Below are 12562 nucleotides of genomic sequence, written 5' to 3'. Positions count from 1 at the left end.
ATGACATTTTGAGGGTGAGGGCATCCAGGAATAAGTGTGAGTAGTTTCGGGTTAAAGGTAAGCTTGTTGTGGGCAGGGAACACGTCTACCAACTCTGATATATTGTACTCTGTCAAGCGCTTAGTCCAGTACTCTGCACAAAGTATGCACTCAACAAATATGATTGACTGATTGGAGACTGTGTGTAAGGGTTAGAGAGAAGTATATATTAAGGTAAAGGAATGAGTCCTCGGTTGAAAGAGAGTACTGGAGGAGAAGGAGAAGAGGGTAGGAAGGGAGAGAATCATTCAATCGTATTTGTGGAGCACTTTGTGCAGAGCACTGTACTAAGCACTTGGAAAATATAACTTCTCCCAATATAGTCGGTCAATTGTATTTATTGAGCACTTACTGTGTGCAGAGCACTCTACTAAGTGCTTGGGAGAGTACTCTGCCCCGACTCTCCCCCTCTTCAAAGCCTTACTGAAGGCACATCTCCTCCAAGAGGCCTTCCCTAAGCCCCCTTTTCCTTTTCCCCCACTCCCTTCTGCATCCCCTCCCTGACTTTCTCCCTTTGTTCATCCCCCGTCCCAGCCCCACAGCACTTATGTACATATCTGTAATTTATTTACATTAATGCCTGTCTCCCTGTCCCAGACTGCGAGCTCATTGTGGGCAGGGAATATGTCCGTTTATTGTTGCATTATACTTTCATAGGCACTTAGTACAGTGCTCTGCACACAGTAAGCTCTCAATAAATATGACCGAATGAATGAACACAATACAACAATAAAGAGACCCAATCCCTGACCACAACAAGAGCAGGAGGGGTCTTGGTATCCCGGGGAATCTGAGAGGCAGAATTTGGATTTCGTTTACCTTTTTTCCCTCTTCCTTCCTCACCTGGATTGTTGCAATCATTCTCCTGCTCCCTGGTCCCTATTTCCACAGCAACTCTTTCCTATCTCTTACTTACACTTCTGCTATTTAGACTTCTACCCATGTTCAGTTCTTTGATGGGAATTTTCCCTTTGTAACTAAACCAGTTCTGCAGCATTCAACCACTCATGAATAGTCCTTTCCCCATGAATAGTTATAATTTTTATATTATCTTTTCATCTGTCTTCTACCTACCTCCCCAGTTATCGATCTCTTTTATCTTACTTCATTAATATTCATAATTTTTAATATTCCTAGGAGATATTCAAGGTCAGGAACATTTACAGGCAAGTCAGGTGAGGACCAAAGACTTCCGTGACTTGCCTAAAATCACCCACTGAGTCAGTGGTGGAACTGGAACACACAATTGGACTTCTCTTCCCAATCTGATGCTCTTGTCAACTTTTTATAGTCTATTTCATCTTCAAACACATTAGCTTGTTTTAAACCTATAAAACTCTGACAATAGAAACAATGCTTCATCTATCTGTGCAATTTCACCACTGTCATGTGTACCACCACATAGTCTATGAGAAAGATGATCAAAATCATATGGCTTCGGTAATCAGTTCAGGGGGGTGTCACCAATTTTTTATAGGCTACTAAATATGTGGTTTATTCAATGACAAAATATCTGATCTCAAGAAGCTTACACTCCACTGGGATCATTCCATTTTTAAACACACATAAAAGACATTTGGTCAAATATTTTGACCAATACATACGTATCAATCGTTTTGGATGAGATCAGAATTTACGGAGAAAAAGACGTATATTGCTATGATAAGAAACTGTAATTGTCCACAAGTACACAAAGAAAGACACATAGCACTATGATATGAATATCTGTGGGACGAAAATCATGGACATATTGTGCATTAGTTTGCATATTTCAGCTGTTTCCTTAGGTTTTCATGCAAATCAAACATAAGGTCATAATTTAAATCAAGTCCCTGAGTGGCATGTAGTTGCATAATTATCCTTTTAATTAGAGTAATTAACCTGTTTGTGTGATAGTAGATAATTAAAATAGATCAGTATCATCTCAAAATTTTGTAGTAAAAAATACATTGTATCAAATTGATACAGTGAAAATCAAAAGTAAAGAAGACTAGCACAATAGTAAAATATTTAGGCCCATCCTCTAATCTTTCTTAAAAGCAAATAAAATATATCATCATCAACATCAAAATTTATGGTAGAAGTCTGCTGGGCTTTAGACAATTAATGTAGCTTAGCTGTGGTTAGCCATAGATTGAATAATTAAACTATGGCTATTTTTAATTAGTGTTGTCATAGGTTTCTTACATTGTTTTATTCTGCAAAGAATGAACTATATAGTCTTATCTATTTTAAGGATGTTCTTTTACCCTAATGATTCTGAGAAGAAATTTTTGATCAAAACGTGTCCAATTTTAGATATATTGTTAGAATTGAGATAAACATTTCATTTTGCACATTTTCGGAGGTTTTTAATTGCAAGAACACTAAAGATGTGGCCCACTTGAAGGCCCAACTGTTGGGAAGATAGGCCAACTCTGTGATGATTAGCTCCCCTTAAAAAGTTTCTTTCAAACTTCTCTCTTCCTGCCACAGTGAAGCGTCAGAATTATGATCTATTTTGCACCTACCTCGTTTCCAAATCCTGGTATTAATGATCTAACCCAACACACAACTTTGCTATCCCTCGGGGAAAATGAGGAAAGGCTAATGTCTAGTACAACCTACCACAGAATGTGCATCTGATTTTTTATGGTTCTTAATCAATATCACCATGAAGTTATACTCCCTGTACAATGACAGGAAGCATTTACCAATTTTGAGGTCCTGGAAAGCAATTTCCTCACCAATATTGAGCCGATCCCATTCCATCGAAGACTCCAAAGTGAAAAAAACTATATGAGAATAGGATTCGAAGCCGCGCCCTTCCTAAGTGCCAAGCGTTGGGCCAGAGACACCATAAATCATGTCAGACACTGTCCGGGTCCCACACGGGGCTCAGTCTTAGCAGGAACGAAAATGGGTATCAAATCTGTATATATGTATATATATATATATATATATATATATATATATATATATATATGTTTGCATGTATTTATTACTCTATTTTACTTGTACATATTCTATTTATTTTATTTTGTTAATATGTTTTGTTTTGTTCTCTGTCTCCCCCTTCTAGACTGTGAGCCCACTGTTGGCTAGGGACCGTCTCTATATATTGCCAACTTGGACTTCCCAAGCGCCTAGTACAGTGCTCTGCACACAGTAAGAGCTCAATAAATACGATTGAATGAATAATAATAATAATAATGTTGGTATTTGTTAAGCGCTTACTATGTGCAAAGCACTGTTCTAAGCGCTGGGGTAAGTACAAGGTAATCAGGTTGTCCCACGAGGGGCTCCCAGTCTTCATCCCCATTTTACAGATGAGGGAACTGAGGCCCAGAGAAGTGACTTGCCCAACGTCACACAGCTGACAAGTGGCGGAGCCGGGATTTGAACCCACGACCTCTGACTCCAAAGCCCGGGCTCTTTCCACTGAGCCACGCTGCTTCCCCTAATGAATGAATGATTCCCAATAGCGGGATACTTAAGCAGTTAATATAGCGGAATGGCTCGGTTAGAAAACTCTGTTGCTGCTGCTGAGACACAAAAGGTGAAGCAGGGCAAAGCATGTCATGGTCTTGAGGACATGTAGCATGTCATGGTCTTGAGGACATGTAGCAGGACATGTTCTTGAGTTGGTTTTGCAGTGGTGGTGATGGTTTGTGTGAGTCATGCCCACTGTCGCGTCTGATTCCCATAGGCCCCGTAACACTCACTGCAAGACCCCCCCCCCCCCCGTAGGGATCAAAGGATGTAGTCTTTGCACCCCTCTCTCCTCCTTCCCTCCAACCCCCGCCCCCCAATCATTCCTTTACACTCTATTTTATTCTATATACTCTATAATAATAATAATAATAATAATAATTGGCATTTGTTAAGCGCTTACTATGTGCAAAGCACTGTTCTAAGCGCTGGGGAGGATACAGGGTCATCAGGTTGTCCCACGTGGGGCTCACAGTCTTAATCCCCATTTTACAGATGAGGTAACTGAGGCCCAGAGAAGTTAAGTGACTTGCCCAAGATCACACAGCAGACATGTGGCGGAGCCGGGATTCGAACCCATGACCTCTGGCTCCCAAGCCCGTGCTCTTTCCACTGAGCCACGCTGCTTCTCATACTATACTATACTCTATACTCTATACTCTATACTCTCTCTCTATTATACATCTAGATTAGAGCAGCAGCATGGCTCAGTGGAAAGGGTCCGGGCTTGAGAGTCAGACGTCGTGGATTCTAATCCTGCCTCTGCCACTTGTCAGCTGTGTGACCTTGGGCAAGTCACTTCACTTCTCTGGGCCTCGGTTCCCTCATCTGTCAAATGGGGATGAAGACTGTGAGCCCCCCGTGAGACAAACTGAACACCTTGTATCCCCACCCAGCACTTAGAACAGTGCTTGGCACATAGTAAGTGCTTAATAAATGCCATTATTATTATTATTATTATACATATATATACTATATACTCTTTATACACTATAGAAGTACACAGTACATACATTCTATGTATATTTAGTCTATATTCTTCTAGACTGTGAGCCCACTGTTGGGTAGGGACTGTCTCTATATGTTGCCAATTTGTACTTCCCCAGCGCTTAGTACAGTGCTCTGCACATAGTAAGCGCTCAATAAATACGATTGATGATGATAGTACATACATTCTATGTATATTTATTCTATATTCTTCTAGACTGTGAGCCCACTGTTGGGTAGGGACCGTCTCTATATGTTGCCAACTTGTACTTCCCAAGCGCTTAGTCCAGTGCTCTGCACACAGTAAGCGCTCAATAAATACGATTGATTGATTGATTGATTATAGCAGGTTGGCATAGTGAGAAGCAGCATGGTGCAGTGGCTAGAACACGGGCCTGGGGGTCAGAAGGTCATGGGTTCTAATCCAGGCTCCACCACTTCTCTGCTGTGTGACCGTGGGCAAGTCACTTCACTTCTCTGTGCCTCGGTTACTTCATCTGGAAAATGGAGATTGAGACTGTGAGCCCCACGTGGGACAGGGACTGTGTTCAACCCGATTTGCTTTTAACCACCCCAGCGCTTAGTACAATGCCTCACACATAGTAAGCACTTAACAAAAACCACAGTCATTTTTATTATTGTTATTACTGCCTCCAATCCGTAACGTATTTTAATGTTCATCTCCTCCCCATATTATTCAAATGAGCTCAAATTTTCTGGAAAAATATTTCTTGATTTCAAGAAATCCCCCTCCTCCCCCTCCCTATCCCCCCCGCCTTATCCCCTTCCTCTCCCCACACCACCTGTATATATGTACATATGTTTGTACTTATTTATTACTCTACTTATTTATTTATTTATTTTATTTTGTTAATATGTTTTGTTTTGTTGTCTGTCTCCCCCTTCTAGACTGTGAACCCGCTGTTGGGTAGGGACCGTCTCTATATGTTGCCAACTTGTACTTCCCAAGCGCTTAGTACAGTGCTCTGCACACAGTAAGCGCTCAATAAATACAATTGAATGAGTGAATGAATATATTGTAAGCTCCTTGAGGGTAGGGATCCTTGTCTTCTAATTCTATTGTATTATCTCCCAGGGCTTAAAAAGGAGTCTGCCCACAGTATTGTGGAAAATGATAACCACACGTGCACTTTGTGTTGCTGCTATACGGTATCCCTTTGGAAGCATGGCCGGCAGAGGTTAAAGAGTGTGAGTGGCACTGTGCAAGATACTAGCCCTATAGTCAATTCCTCTGCTCAGTTTCTCAGTCAAGGAGTTTCAGAACTGAAACTTATCTGGCATTCCCAGGTAGGGGCTATACCATCATTAGAGCAACTGACCAATTAGCCTGGCAAGCAACAAGCGGAAGAAGGACTTCGGAAAGATCAGGAACCCAAAAGGTGGATTCAAAATTAGCTAAAGACTAGAGCTTTTTCCATATTCAGTACTCTTCTGAAACCTCATCTCCCTCAGGAGGTCTTCCCCTTTGACTCTTAGCTCCTCTAGTCTTTAACCTTGTTCTCTAGACTGTAAGCTTGCTATGGGCAGGGAACATGTCCAAAAACTCTGTTATATTGTGCTCTCCCAAGTGCTTGGTATATTGCTCTGCAAATAATAAGTGCTCAATAAATACGGTTGATTTATTCTCTAATCCCTCCACTATCCCCCACTTGCAACACCTTCACTTTTACACCAACAAAACACATAAGAACTAAGAACCTTCCACAACTTTTATGTACATATCTTACATACTCTATTACAGGCTCCAATCATTCATTCATTCATTCGATCGTATTTATTGAATGCTTACTATGTGCAGAGCACTGTACTAAGCGCTTGGGAAGTACAAGGTGGCAACATACAGAGACAGTCCCTACCCAACAACAGTCTCACAGTCTAGAAGGGGGAGAGAGACAAGAAAACAAAACATGTGGACAGGTGTCAAGTCGTCAGAACAAATAGAAATTAAGCTAGATGCACATCACTGGCAAAATAAATAGAACAGTAAATATGTACAAGTAAAATAAATGCAATAAGTTACTTTAGTGTCTGTTTCCTCTGCTACATTGAGGACTTCCTGATTTGCCAGTATCCACCCGAGCGCTTAGAACAGTGCCTGGCACATAGTAAGCACTGAACGAATACCGTTATTATTATTATTATCATGTCTACTATCCCTTTTGAACTCTCCTAAACATTTAGTACAATGCTTATTACTTTAATACTTTATTGTACAGGTGCAGAATAATTGATCAGTCATATTTGAGTGCTTACTGTGTGCAGAGCACTGTACTAAGCACTTGTGAGAGTACAATATAACAGAATTGGTAGACAAGTTTCCATCCCACAAGGAGCTTACAGTCTAGAGGGAGTTGATGGATGGATTGATTGAACTATCTTTACATGCCCATAAGATGTACATATTTGTAATTTATTTATTTGTTCATATTAATAATGATGGTAATTGTTAAGTACTTACTATGTGCAAAGCACTGTTCTAAGCGCTGGGGAGATTACAAGGTGATCAGGTTGTCCCACGGGGGGCTCACAGTTTTAATCCCCATTTTACAGATGAGGTAACTGAGGCACAGAGAAGTTAAGTGACTTGCCCAAAGTCACACAGCTGACAGTTGGCAGAGCCAGGATTTGAACCCATGAACTCTGACTCCAAAGCCCGTGCTCTTTCCACTAAGCCATGCTGCTTCTCCATATTAATGTCTGTCTCCCCGTCTAGAATGTAAGCTCATTGTGGGCAGAGAATATGTGTGTTTATTGTTAAATGTACTCTCCCAAGTGCTTAGTACAGGGCTTTGCATGTAGTAAGTGCTCAATAAATATGCTGAATTAATGAATGAAAATGGAATAGGTTATTGGTCCCTGATAGGCCTTTTCAGTAACCTCCTTCATACACACAATCCCACCATCAGGAATATTGCTTGAAAAAGTAGACAATTATTCAATCATTCATTCAATCATATTTACTGAGCACTTACTGTGTGCAGAGCACTGTTCTAAGAGCTTGGGAAATACAAATCGGCAACATATAGAGAGGGTCCCTACCCAACAACGGGCTCAGAGTCTAGAAAGGGGAATCAGACAACAAAACAGAACAAGCAGAGAGGTGTCAATACCATCAGAATAAATAAAATTATAGCTATATACACATCATTAATAAAATAGAGTAATAAACGTGTACATATATAAGTGCTGTGGGGAGGGGAAGGAGGTAGGGCAGAGGGAGGGAAGGGGGGCGATGGGGAGGGGAGGAGGAGTAGGAAGAGGAGAGGTAAAAGGGGGGCTCAGTCTGGGAAGGCCTCCTGGAGGAGGTGAGCTCTCAGTAGGGCTTTGAAGGGAGGAAGAGAGCTACTTTGGTGGATATGTGGAGGGAGGGCATTCCAGGCCAGGGGGAGGATGTGGGCCAGGAGTCGATGGTGGGACAGGCGAGAATGAGGCACAGTGAGGAGATTAGTGGCAGAGGAGCGGAGGGTGCAGGCTGGGCTATGGAAGGCGAGAAGGGAGGTGAGGTAGGAGGGGGCGAGGGGATGGACAGCCTTGAATCCGAGAGTGAGGAGTTTTTGCTCGATTTAAAGTTTGATATGCAACCACTGGAGATTTTTAAGGAGTGGAGTGACATGCCCGGAGCGTTTCTGTACAAAGATAATCTGGGCAGCAGAGTGAAGTATAGACTGAAGCGGGGAGAGACAGGAGGATGGGAGATGTGAAAGAAAGCTGATGCGGTAATCCAGTCGGGATAGGATAAGAGATTGCACCAGCAAGGTAGTGGTTTGGATGGAGAGGAAAGAGTGGATCTTGGTGATGTTGATGATGGCATTTATTAAGCACTTACCATGTGCAAAGCACTGTTCAAAGCACTGGGGAGGTTACAAGGTGATCAGGCTGTCCCCCGGGGGGCTCACAGTCTTAATCCCCATTTTACAGATGAGGTAACTGAGGCACAGAGAAGTGAAGTGACTTGCCCAAAGTCACACCGCTGACAATTGGCAGAGCCAGGATTTGAACCCATCGCCTCTGACTCCCAAGCCCGGGCTCTTTCCACTGAGCCATGCTACTTCTCTGGAGGTGATAATGGACTTATCTATCTATAGTCTTCTAATTACTTTCTACTGCTCTCTGTTTTTTCTTTATCTTGAGAGCCTTCCAAGGTCACGAAAATCTGGAGACTATCACTAGAAAAAAACAATAGAAAAAACAATCGCAGTTGGATTTTATCACTATTTCTGAAAAGAAAGTTAAATTTTCGAGCCACACAAGTAGTGTAACCTCACTTGTACTGATTTGGGAACAGTTCTATACATCCTATTGTTTGTGATACTGGACTTTATATTTAAGAGAGTTGACCAAGTTTAGAGGTACAATATAGGTCACTGGTTTAAACAGGAGACACCACCAATAATGCAGAGATCTCAGTGTGGCCCCAGTGCCGACTTTCTGGGTGACCTTGAGCAAATCACTTAACCTTTCTGTCTCAGTGTCTTCATTTGTAAATGGGGTTAACAGGATTGACCTCCCTCACTGAAGTGACAACTAATTAATAACTGATACAATCCAGCCATTTTAAATAATATGCAAGTCACATTTCTGATCCAAAGCTAAATCCTGGTCTGAATTAAGAAGATGGACAGCACCCAATTAGATGGAACGAGTAATCATTTTCTGATGAAACCTGCTTAGAGAAATCCACATTTTTCTACATTTCTGTCAATTATTTTTCCCACTGAATACCCTGTTCCATCAAGGCCGTGTTTGTTCATTTGTAGAGTCATTTAGTGTGTATTGGACATTGGGGATGTGAGATGGAATGTTTTCTATTTAAGAAAATAGCCACTCTGTATTTAGATGACTGTAGGGGAAACTTCATGAGAGTGATGTTGTTATATCGTGTCTGAAATGCCTCATTTGGATTGGGAGTTTTTGATAAACCCTATCACTCAAGATAGTGACACTTAGCAACTCAGAGAGTAGCAGGGTATATAATAAACTAATACCAATATTCTCCAAAGTGTTTGGAGAAACCCATCCTGTGTTTGGAGAGCCATGCTGCCTGAAGTTGTTTTAAACCCAGCACTGTTCCCTGTCTCTTTTTTTGTTCCTTGCTGGTGTTGTTTCCCCTGATGCACTCAGAAACTCATGCCATGTCAAAGGGCATTGACCTTTTCACTCTGATAACAAAAAGACGGGAAACAAATTACGCTCGGAGAATTGGTTAGAGGGATAGAAAAAAACAACTGATGAACTCAAAGTCCAGACTAAAGGCATTGTCTTTAGAGCATTGTTTCTTTAACCAACTTTAAAAGAAAGCACAATAAGGGCATATGATTCTATTTATTCTAAAATCCTCCCCGGACACACTCAAAGGGCTACAAATGGCTTGTCCCAGCTCCCAAGTGGAGTACAATCCAACTCCCAGACCACTCCTGAGCCTTTCTCAGAGAATGACTGAACCTCAAGTTAAGTGCCTGGCTTCGGGAAAAATATATTTAGTGTGAAAAACTGAGAGATGCATCACATCCAAACACATGCTAGGGCACAGAATTTGAGTAGGAAGGAGAGGAGGGAGCAAAAATAGAATTGTAATAAGCTAACAAATCTAGAGGGCTCTGAGATATCCACCTCGAACTCCCAGCAATGCAGCTTCAGCAGCACCTACAGTTTCCCACCCAGAATGGCAGCTACTTTAACAAATTCATGAAATGGAGGTCTTTTAGCTTTCCTTTGGTTAAAAAAAAACACCCACTGCAGGAACCGAGAGACTGAACAGAGACCGCGATAGACTATCGCGCTGAATTTCAGTGGTAAATGTGGATTCTCTGAAAAATAATTTGGTTTGGAATTAAGTGGTCTCTCTTCCTCAAGATGCAGAAATTCATAGCAGATTTGAGTTGAGTCTTCTTATCCAAAGTAGAGTGGGTGTTGGAGGCAATTGTTTATAGGTTTTCCTTTCCTGAAACCCGCTTCACTTTGGTTGTGGAGTCCCTGCTCTGCACACATATTTGAAAACTTCTAATATATACCACACCGACTTCTACAAAGTGTCCTGGGCAAATTGAGTTGATTTCTGTGACAGATTTTTCTCCTTTTTGGGCTCTTCATCTAACCTTGCTCCAGAAGGAGACCAAGAGAGTTTCGTCGCTTATCAGCTGTGTGACTTTGGGCAAGTCACTTAACTTCTCTGTGCCTCAATTACCTCATCTGTAAAATGGGGATTAGGATTGTGAACCCCATGTGGGACAACCTGATCACCTTGTATTCCCCCAGCATTTAGAACAGTGCTTTGCACATAGTAAATGCTTAACAAATACCATCAACAACAAGCTCCAAATCTGATTTTGAAATTTTAGGACCCTAATGTGCTCCTGGAGACTGGATTCACTCTCTTAATCCTTATTCATGGCCTAAACAGAGATATCGCTTTTTGTAAAAACTGGAAAATCATGAATTTTAGTTTTTCTTTCCATATTTTTGAAGAACAATAATTGCTGAGAGAAGGCAATGAGTGTGGATGATGAAAAGAAAATGATTAGATCCTCTTCTCATTTGCCACCCCTTTCTCTCCAGCTCGTAAAGAAGCTACCATAGCCTCATATCATGTAAATCTAGCTAATCTGAGGTCCTCCAAGATTCTAGCCAGTGTTGGTCGTAAATTTCTTAAAGTCCAGCTTCTAATCTCAGTTCCACCAATGAGTCTCTCTTTAACCTTCAGCGAGTAATATGCTTATTTTTATACTCGGCTAGGTGATGAGCCTTGGGAATTCTTTATGTTGCGGGGAATCCCCTGGAGTAAGAAAATCTCCCTCCTCAGCCACAACACTTCTCAACTCTTGCCTATCACTAACCTCCATAGAGCCCTTTTATTTGGATTGAATAGCCTCCTTTGCTACTGGAGAAAATAAGTGGAGGGAAATTGGAGATGCAGTAAATCCTATAAATTAGAGAAGAGAAGCAGGGTAGTGTAGGGTAGTGGACAAAGCACCAGATTGGGAGTCAGGAAACCTGAGTTCTAGTTCTGGGTATGTCGCTTGTCTGCCGTATCACCTTAGACAAATCACAAAGCTCATCAATTTTCTCATCTGAAAAATGGAGATTAAAATACCTGCTCTCTCTCCATTTTAGAGTGTGAGCCCCATGTCCGGCAGGGTCTATGTCCCATCTGATTATCTTGTATCCAACCCGGGGACATATAGTAAGCACTTAATAAATACCATCATTATTAGTATATGACTATAAACTCGATGTGGAATCTCCCACAGTGGCAAAGGCTCCACCTGGAAGTACCCTCATGGGTGGCCATTAGGAGAACCCAAGTTTTACTGTTGCTAATTTAGAATCAATCGGTCAATCGTATGGGTGCTTACTATGCTTACTATACTAAGCATTTGGGAGAGTACAATGCAACAGAATTAACAGATTTGTTCCCTGTCCATAATGAGTTTACAGTCTAGACAAGGAGACAGACATTAACAGGGGAGACAGGCATTAATATATCTGTATTTGCACCATGAAATCTACTTAGATATTTTGTTTTATTCCCTATGATCTAGAGATTTGGGGGAGGTTTGAGAGGACCTGAAAAATTACCAGAGTCTTGGGGCACACTGGTTTATAGTGGTTTAAACCACTCAACCTCCAGTTGTCACCAAATTATTAGCCAAAATGTAGATGATCCAGGATCTATCTGATGGACCAGTTCCAGATCTGCCAGCATCATGCTACTGTCTCACCCAAATGACAGTCTATTTCCAAAGTCCAGTGGGATGAATTTGCCAAAATCTGACTATTTCTTCATTATGAAATGGAGGTAAGAAGGATCCGATGTTGAATATTGCCCAAACCATAAAAACAGGCTACGTGCTAATAGTTAAATGACCCCAAAAGGCAATTAATGCCATCTGAGGTCTTTGAGGAAAACAATTTCAATTTACCAAGCATCTATTTCTATTGTTCATATTACTGCAGTAAATAATGCTCTTCATTCCAACCAAGAAGTAAAATATGGATGATTTTTCCCCAAGAGTACATTGTGATGAAAAGCATCTGGTTGTATTCC

The sequence above is a fragment of the Tachyglossus aculeatus genome, chromosome 23, assembly GCF_015852505.1.
Source record: "Tachyglossus aculeatus isolate mTacAcu1 chromosome 23, mTacAcu1.pri, whole genome shotgun sequence".
NCBI lineage: Eukaryota > Metazoa > Chordata > Mammalia > Monotremata > Tachyglossidae > Tachyglossus > Tachyglossus aculeatus.
The sequence above is the reverse complement of the archived record's forward strand: the minus strand, read 5'-3'. Positions refer to the sequence as shown.